General features: G+C 45.2%; 1 pseudogene; it reads left to right on the top strand.

Annotated features, from left to right (window-relative positions):
- Window positions 1-4,368: 4,368 nt before the first annotated feature.
- The window catches only part of LOC102498448 (heterogeneous nuclear ribonucleoprotein F-like), a 42,863-nt pseudogene continuing 37,737 nt past the window's right edge, over window positions 4,369-9,494 (top strand).

The following is a 9,494-nucleotide window of genomic DNA, read 5'->3' on the forward strand; positions in this document are numbered from 1 at the left end:
ACCACATAATGAGTCACCTGATTCTGGAAGACTCCTCTTTGAACTGAATTTGTTATACATCAGATAAACTTTCTCACCCTTTTTTCTGCCCATAATATGTACATTCTTTATTCGTTACGGGAGTATTCCTGAATGGAAACTTCTGTCCACTGCGCAAAAAAGTCATCTAGACTTGGGTATCCTATTTTTTTTACTAAAAAATTTTTCTTGTTTTGCTAGAGGTCACATGTGCTCACCAGAGAAAAGAGAGGGAGAAATCATCCACAATGGATTGTAGTCATATCTCTATCCCTTCTTCTCTGTTTTCTCCATAGTGTCATACATGTCACTGGGGCTGGGATTTGATCCATGAACTCAGTCATGTGGGATTCAATTTCTTTAACCACTAGGCCATTGGGACAGCCCAGAACATTGCCTACATTTTGTTGGCATATCAGAACTCTATCTTCCATTATAGTGCTTGGGGAATGCTGACGGTTGACTGACAACACCAAAGAAAGTCCAGGAGATATGTAAAAAAGTGCTTGCAAAGTCTAAGGAGACACCTTCCCTCCTCCTTTGATTTTACAAAGTTGCCTTGCCACAACTTCTCCACTGCATTTAAGGCTCTTTCTCACTTATCCCTTGAGTGACTTCCACTCAAAGCAGTAGGGAATCCTGGGCTCACCTAGGTCTATGTGACAGTTTAACAGTAGAGCAGGACCTAGACGAGGTGTGGTGACTTTCAGTAACTGATGCCCATTTGAGGGGGTGAGTGGGGACCCAGAAGGGAACCCCACAATATTGGGCAGGGGAGAGCCAGAAGCTAGAGATTGAAGCAGAAGAGTTGTTCTGGCTAACATTTTTTTTTTTTAAAGAGTTATTTATATTATCTTATTTATCATCATCATTATTATTATTAGATTTGACCAGAGCAAGACACATAGAGAGAAAGAGAGATGCCAGGACTGGGACTTGAACCAAGGTCAACCATGTGGGAGTCTAGCGCCTTTAACCACTAAGCCACCTGCTGGCCCCAATGGCTAACTTTTATGTATTTCTGCCTCTCATATCAGGATCACTCATGATACAATCACCATCACCACTGCCTCAGTCAAAAACAACAGTAAGAGGCACCAGCAGTTAGCGTAATGGCTATGTTGCTGGACTCCCACGTAGTCGATCGTGGTTTGTGCCTCGGACCTGGTGGCTTAAAACTCATGCCGGGTACATGTGCGTGCATGCCCAAGATCCCAAGAGGAGAATGGAGAAGAAGGGATTGCGGCGTGGTCATCCCCCTTGGGTGGCCATACCCCTGGGGTGATTTCTCACTTTCTGTCTCTGTCTCTGTCTGTCTGGCAAGTGCATGTGCCCTATAGCAAAAAACTCTCCAAACAAAGAAACAAAGAAACAAAGAAACAAACCAAAAACAATAAGGCTCCTCTCTGGAGAGTAATTATGTATAAGTCTATTTAAATAAAATGTTTATTTTGGAATAATTTAAAATCTACAGAAAACGTTCAAAGATACTATAGGGGGCTCCCATATACTCTTCACCCAGTTTGTCCTGTAGTTAACGTTTTATATACATGTGACACAGCTGTTAAAACTAAGAAATTTAACATTGTACAATGTTCTTTTTTTAAAAAAAAAAGAATTATTATATTTGATTATTATTATTATTATTTAATTTGACCTGAGAAAGACACAGAGAGAGAAAAAGGGAAAATGAGGAAACAAGCTGCCAGGTCCAGGACTCGAACCATGGTCGATCATGTGGGAGTCCAGCACCTTAAACACTGCACCACCTACTGGCACTGGTACAATGTTTTTTTTTTTTAAGAATTATTTTATTTAGCTTTGTTTATTTATGTAATTTACTTATTTCAATTTTACCAGAGAGGAAGAAAAAGAGAAGGAAAGTGAGAAAGCAAGCTATCAGGCCCAGAACTCGAAACATGGCTGGCCACATGGAAGTTCAGTGCCCTTAACCTCCACACCACTTGCTGGCCCCCGAACAGTGTTCTTTTATTACTTTTTTTTTTGGAGAGGTTTTTCCTATAGGGCGCGTGCGCTCGCCAGACAGACAGAGAGAGACATAGAAACAGAAAGCGAGAAATCACCCCCCAGGGGGGATGGTCACGCCACAATCCCTTCTCCTCCATTCTCCTCTCGGAATCTTGGGCATGCACGCACACGTGCCCGGCGTGAGTTTTAAGCCACCGGGTCCGGGATGTGAACCATGGTCAACTACGTGGGAGTCCAGCGACATAGCCATTATGCTAACTGCTGATTCCTGGAACAGTGTTCTTAATGAGACTCCAGACTAATCTGATTTTACCAGTTTTTCCTATGACATCCTTCTACTTCTCTAAAATCCTATCCAGACCTTCACACCGCATTTATCATACAAGCTATATCCCGAGATCCTTGATCTTATTTACTATTCACATTAGAAATGTTTGCTTTGAAAAAAAAGTAAAGGGAACCAACAGTTAGCATAATGGCTATGTCACTGGACTCCCACGTAGTCGACCGCAGTTCGCGTCCCGGACCCGGTGGCTTAAAACTCACGCCGGGTGCGTGTGCTTGCGTGTCCAAGATCCCGAGAGGAGAATGGAGGAGAAGGGATTGTGGCGTGACCATCCCCCCTCGGGGGTGATTTCTCGCTTTCTGTCTCTATGTCTCTGTCTGTCTGGCGAGCGCACGCGCCTTATAGCGAAAATCTCTCCAAAAAAAGTAAAAAAAAAAAAAAAAGTTTGCTTTGATTTCTTGTTAAGAGTATGGGCTCTGAGATTTTATTGTATGAATTAACTCATATATAAATATAAAAGTATACTCATATTAGCAATGTTCATCAAAGGTGACCAGGGACATATTTAAGGCCAAATGACAATTTGTTGTTCAGTGAATGGATGTATTCTCCACTCTGTGAATTGGTTATTATTCAGTTATTAGTTGTAATGAGGGACCCCTCGCACCATGGGGAACTATGGGATGATTCCAGAGGCTGTGACAAAGAGGCTTGTTATAGTATTTGGGCTTGTGGTTGATGAGTTTGGGGACAGTCCAAGGAAACCAGTCTTTCTGGATTGGGTGCTGTCAGAAAGGAGAGGCAATTCAGTTATTTTCTTAATTTTTATCTAGAAAGCAGGAGTGGAGCAGTGCTAGACTTGTTAGATAAAATGAAGTACTCACTGTTCGCAGAATAGATTTTTATTCATTTGTGCGTGTGTGGTTGCACAGCTCCTTTTTTTTTCTTTTTGGAGAGGTTTTTGTTATAGGGTGCGTTGTGCTTGCCAGACAGACAGAGACAGAGAGACAGAAAGCGAGAAATCACCCCCCACGGGGGATGGCCACGCCGCAATCCCTTCTCCTCCATTCTCTCGGGAGGGATCTTGGGCATGCATGCACACGTGCCCAGCGTGAGTTTAAGCCACCCTTCCGGGACTGGAACCGCGGTCGACTAAGTGGGAGTCCAGCAACATAGCCATTACGGTAACTGCTAGTCCCATTTTTTTTTAAGTCCCGTTTACTTTCTTCTTTTTAACATTCAATCAGTCTGTACCTTTACAGCATACAGAATGAATTTTACCAGCATGAATACAGCTCAGGCCCGATTACAGAGCTGTCTTTCTTCTCCCTTCATTACACTGCAGAGATCTCACCTATGTAAATGTTCTGTGAAATTATGTTCATCGGCACATCTGGGCCCAGCTACCAAACCGTGGGTCCTCAGGGCTGCTTTTTTTTGAACAATGATCCTGTTTTCTTAACCTAATCACGTTTAGGTGGAAAGTAAATGAACATATCTTAGCAGCTTTCAATGAAATGGCAGCTCCTGGGGCCCCAGATATTGCTAACTCGCACAGCCGGCATTTGCTTAACGAGTAACCGCCACGGACTGGGAAATTGTCTTGTTCAGAGCAAACAGGCCAACGGCGGGCCGGAAGTAGCAGGAATTCAGATGATAGTGAACTGGACTGGTGTTTGTCCAAACTGAAGGTCACAGTGTTGACATGCTCTGGCCTTGCACTTTGTCCCTGAGGACTGCGCCTGAAGCCAGCCCTGTCTGGTGGGACCAGGGCCACGTGGTGCAATCTGATATGGAGTGGAGACCAATGACTGTCTCCCCAGGACGCTGCGCGTCCTGTCCCCGTACTTCTCTTTCTCCACAGGAAACGTTTTTTGCTTTTTGTTTTTTACACGGTGGTCGCCAAACCAGCCGTGCGGTGAGCTCTCCAAACGGCGTGCTTCACCCAGCCGGGGGAACCCAGGGGTCCGGGGCCACCAGCACAGCCCTCCCCTCCCCCCTCGGCTGGGCGCCGGCAAAAAAACCCGAGCCCCCGGGGGCCCCCCCCCGCCCAGAGCAAGCCCCTCCCCGGCTTCCGGAAGCGCCGCTTGCTCTTTCCGCGGGAGCCGAGGCCTCGGGCCTGCTTCGCGCCTGGCCCCGCCCCTCGGAAGCCCCGCCCAGAGCGCGCCGCGGAGTTTCCATGGTGACGGTAAACAAGTCTCAACGGCCTCAGCCTCAACTGGCGAGTTCTCGGCGTTCCAACCTCCTCTAGGTGCTCCGAGGGACGATCGAGGTGCTGCAGGTGCGAGCGGGAGCGTGGAGACTCAGAGCCCGAGGTGAGGGCGTCCCGGCGGGCGGCGTGTCGCAGGTGGAGGCCTCACCCCGAAACCCGGCGGGGCCTGAGGCCCCTGGGGGTTGGGGACCACAGAGCTGAGATTTGGGGTCGCGGCGAGATGTGGCGGAGGGAGGGCAGAGAACTCAGTCTCCGTGAGGCAGATGGAGACCAGGGATCGAGTCTGAGGAGGCCCTTCGGGGGGGGGGGGGCCCCTGAACCTGGGGGGCATTCCAGAAACTGGAGGACTGAGAGGCAACACCCACCTTCAGGGGCTCCTTAACGCGTATCGAGGTGTGTTAAAAGAAGAGGCTCTTTATATTTTAGTTTATTTTTTGAGGCAATGCATTGACGTGCTTAGAGTCAGAAACTTGCACAGGCCTTGTTACTCAAAACATCTCATCTTCTCCCCAACCTGCTCCCTGAGGAAGTATTTCCAGACCTCTGAACTTTCTCGCCCAGAAATCTATCTTCCTCTTAATCGGGGTTTTCTCTCTATCCTCAATCTTCAATAGCTTCACTAAATTTGTATACCTTATTCTAAAGTATTTCCTCTTTGATTTCCTTTGCCTCCTGGTTTCAGTTTTCTGCTGCTTGTGTAGTCAGCCATTTGCTTTTTCTAATCATGCTCTTGAATGCATTTCCCACAGGTTGCTTTTGAAAGCTCATTTTGAAGAGTGCCTGAATTTATATAGTAGACTGGGGGTGGGTTCAGGGTTTTGTCCCAGGATCCATATATTTTCTCTATTTATGATAGTAGAGCCTGAGAGAGAGAGAGAGAGAGTGTGTGTGTGTGTGTGTGTGTGTGTGTGTGTGTGTTTGTGGCATACCGGGGCAGGAGAGGGCAGTGAGGCCAGAGAAACAAAACACCCTTCATGGGTCTGGGTCACACCATAGTCCAGTCCCTTTTCTCTAATTCTCTAGCCCATCAGATTCTGGGTATTCCTGACAGTGAGTACATGTGGGCTCCTGTCTTTTCAACAGCCTTTAATCACTGCACCAGGGAGCTGGCACCATTTATTGTATTTTATTATTAAGATTTTTGCATATAGGCACCAGCAGTTAGTGTAATGGCTATGTCATTGAACTCCCATGTAGCCGACAGCGGTTCATGTCCCAGACCCGGTGGCTAAAACTTACGCCGGGCGCATGTGCGTGCGTGCCCAAGATCCCGAGAGGAGAATGGAGGAGAAGGGATTGCAGAGTGGCCATCCCCCCTGGGGGGTGATTTCTCACTTTCTATCTCTCTGTCTCTCTGTCTTTCTGGTGAGTGCAAGCGCCATATAGCAAAAAGAAAAAAACTTTCAAAAAACAAAAAGATTTTTGCATATAGTTATTTCTTTCCATGTTAAAAAAATAAGAAATGTGATGGGGCCTGCAGGTGTCATAGTGGTTAAGGGCGCTGGACTCCCACATGGTCCACTGCGGTTCGAATCCCGGGCCCAGTGGCTTGCTTTCTCACTTTCTCTCTCTCTCTCACTCCATCCCTCTCTGGTCAAACTCAAATAAATAAAGTTTAATAAATAATTATTTTAAAATATTAGTTAAAAAAATAGTAAACGTGCCCTTTCCATTACAAGGTAAAATGGTACAACCATAGAGCCACCGTGGAAATCAATATGGCAGTTCCTCAAAAAGAAAATTAACATATGATGTGGCAATACTCCTTCTGGGTATATATCCAAAAGAACTGAAAGCGAGGACTCCAAGAGATATTTGTACACTCATATGTTCCTAATAACTTCTTCACAACAGTCAAAAGGTGCAAGTAGCCCAAGTGTCCATAATACTAAATGGACAATTTTGTGTATGGACACCTTGGTATATACATACAATTTGGTATTACATTCAACAAAATTTGGTATGTACACACTATTGAATATTATAGCCTTAAATTGCAAGTAAATCCGAGTCAGCCTGTGGTGTGGTGGTCAAGGCTGCTGAATCCATGCCTGACTTTGACTGGAGTCCTGGATACAGTGGCTTGAGGGACATGCTGGGTACATGCGCTTGCGTGTCCAAAATCTCAACAGGAGAATGGCGAAGAGATTGCCACAAGGCTATCCCTTTTGGGGGGTACTTTGTCACTCTCCTGTGCCCATCTCTTGCAAACGCACGTGCCCTATAGCAGAAACCTCTCAAAAAAAAGATCTTATTTAATTTTTGTTGATTTATTTTAAATTTTGACCATAGAGTGGCAAACAGAGAGACAGAGAGGCAAAGTGAAAAAGCAAGTCTCCAGGTCCATGATTTGTGTGACCCTTGGCCATCTGGGAGTCTAGCTCTCTTAACCACCAGGCCACCTGCCGTCCCCAAAGTTCGTTATAGATTTTTAGTAAAACCTTCTGAGTCTGGAAATTCTGAGGGAAGGGGGAGGGCTTAATTTACGAATACAATTTCCAAGTAATTATAGGGCTATTCAGAATATTTCATGTTGCGCGAATTGTGGGTAGTAGCTTTTAAAATTGGAACATTTTTGTCTAAGTTGCCAAATTTATATGTTAGGAGTTTTTTTGTTTGTTTTTGTTTTTTTTGAGAGTTTTTCTTGCTATAGGGCATGTGCACTCACCAGAAAGACAGAGACAGAGAGACAGAAAGTGAGAAATCACCCCCCAGGGGGGATGGCCACGGTGCAACCCCTTCTCCTCCATTCTCCTCTTGGGATCTTGGGCACTCACGTTCACGTGCCCGGCCTGAGTTTAAGCCACTGGGTCTGGGACTTGAACCGGGGTTCAGTACATGGGAGTCCAGTGACATAGCCATTCTGCCAACTGCTGGTCCCTATATGTTGAGTTCTTTATAGTTGCTTTAGTCCATTTTTATGTTGCTTACAGAAATTTCTGAAACATTGTGATTTGTAAAGGAAGAGGGTTTATTAACTCACAATTCTGGCTGCTTGAAAGTCTGAAGGCATAAGCCTGGCATCAGGCCAATCTACAACATGACTGATGGAAGCACAAAGGATGGTGAGTGCATGCAGCTAGAGAGAGTTCATTTACTTATTTATTTTTGATGAATTATTTTATTTAACTTTACTTTTTTATTTGACCAGAAAGGGACAGAGTGTGAGAGAAAAATAAGGAGAGAGAGAGAGAGAGAGAGAAAGAAAGTGAGAAAGCAAACCACCAAGTCCAAGACTTGAACTGCCGTCAATCATGTGGAGGTCCAGCGCCCTTAACCAGCACGACACCTGCCACCTGAGATTCTGACAGCTCTTTATTTTATAACAATATCTCTTAGAAGAAATAACACCTTCTCACAAGGGCTGGAACTCACTGCGTCTCAGGAGACATCATTAATGTAAATATTTATGAGATTATTGTCTCTATCTCCCCAACTATAACAATAGCTTTCCTATTTTACTCTTTGATGTCATTTTTTTTCAAAATTAGTACAATTTTCAGCCATTGTTTTCTTTTAAAATTGACAGAGGGCATGTTTGCTTGCCAGAGAGAAACAAAGAGACAGAGAGAGGGAGAGGGAAAAAGTACCAGTGGGGCGTGCTCACACCACAATCTGTTCTCCATTTCTCTGTCTTTTCAGGATTTTGGACATGCATGCACACATCACATGCTGTCAGGGCTAAGGCGCTTTTTTTTTTTTTGAGAGGTTTTTGCTATAGGGCACACATGCTCGTCAGAGAGAAAGACAGAAAGTGAGACCCCCCACCCCCAGGAGTGACGGCCACACCACAATCCCCTCTTCATTCTCCTCTCAAGACTTTGGGCATGCACATGCACCCGGTATGAGTTTAACCACTAGGTTCGGAACTTGAACTGCAGTCGACTATGTGGGAGTCCAGCGACATAGTCATTATGCCATCTGCTGATGCCAGGGCTGGGGTTTGATCAGTCAACCATTTAGGACCTAGCTCCCTCAACCACTAGGGCCAGCCCTCAACTCTTCTTTCCTTTGTTTTTAATGATAGAGAGCATGTGTGGGTACATGAGGGAGACAGACAGAAAGCACCCCACACTCTCATTTCTTCAGGATCCTGAGCACCCACACACTTGGCATGTTTTCCAGCCAGCCCACGGATCTGGACCTGTGGTTGGCCATTTAGGTCCTAGCATTGAAATCCACTGCTCTATGGACTGTACCGCCTATGTTGGGCCTCAGCCATTATTTCTCCAAATACTGTTTTTCTGCACAGTTTTTCCTCTTCCTTTCTGAGTCTCTGATAACATGAGTGATAGAGGTATTTTTTAAATTTATTTTTAAATTTTTGCTTTTTTTTTTTGGCTATGGGGCACATGTGGAGAGAGAGAGAAGGAAAGGGTAAAAGAAAGTGAGAAAGCACCCCCCAGGGGGATGGCCTTGCTGCAGTCCCTTCTCCTTCATTCTCCTCTTGAGATTTTGGGCACGCATATACGTGTACCTGGCATGTTTTTTCAAGCCATGGAATCCAGGCCTTAAACCACGCAGTTGGCCATGTGAGATCTAACTGCCTTAATTCTGATGTCACCAGCTGGCCCAGGTGATAGTTTTTTTTTTTTTTTTTTTTTTTTTTTTTTTAAGTTTTTTTTTTTTTTGTAATTTAACTTAATTATTGTTTTTTTCAGTTTGCATGTGCTTGCCAGAGAAGGAGAGGGAAAGTGAGAAATCCCTCCCTGAGGGATGGCTACACCACAATCCCTTCTCCATTCTCAGCTCAGGATCTTGAGCACACACGCACATGTGCTTGATGTCTTTTCTCAAGCCGCAAGTTCTAGACTCGAGCCACACAATTGGCCACATGAGATACAGCCACTGTAACCACCACGCCACTGACTGGCGTGGTAGATCTTTTATTATAGTTCTATAAGTTCCTGAAGCTCTGTTCTTTTTTTTTTTTTTTTTTTTGAGAGGTTTTCGCTATAAGGCACGTGCGCTCGCCCGACAGACAGAGAG

The sequence above is a fragment of the Tupaia chinensis genome, unplaced genomic scaffold (assembly GCF_000334495.1).
Source record: "Tupaia chinensis unplaced genomic scaffold, TupChi_1.0 Scaffold000217_1, whole genome shotgun sequence".
NCBI classification, from domain to species: Eukaryota; Metazoa; Chordata; class Mammalia; order Scandentia; family Tupaiidae; genus Tupaia; species Tupaia belangeri.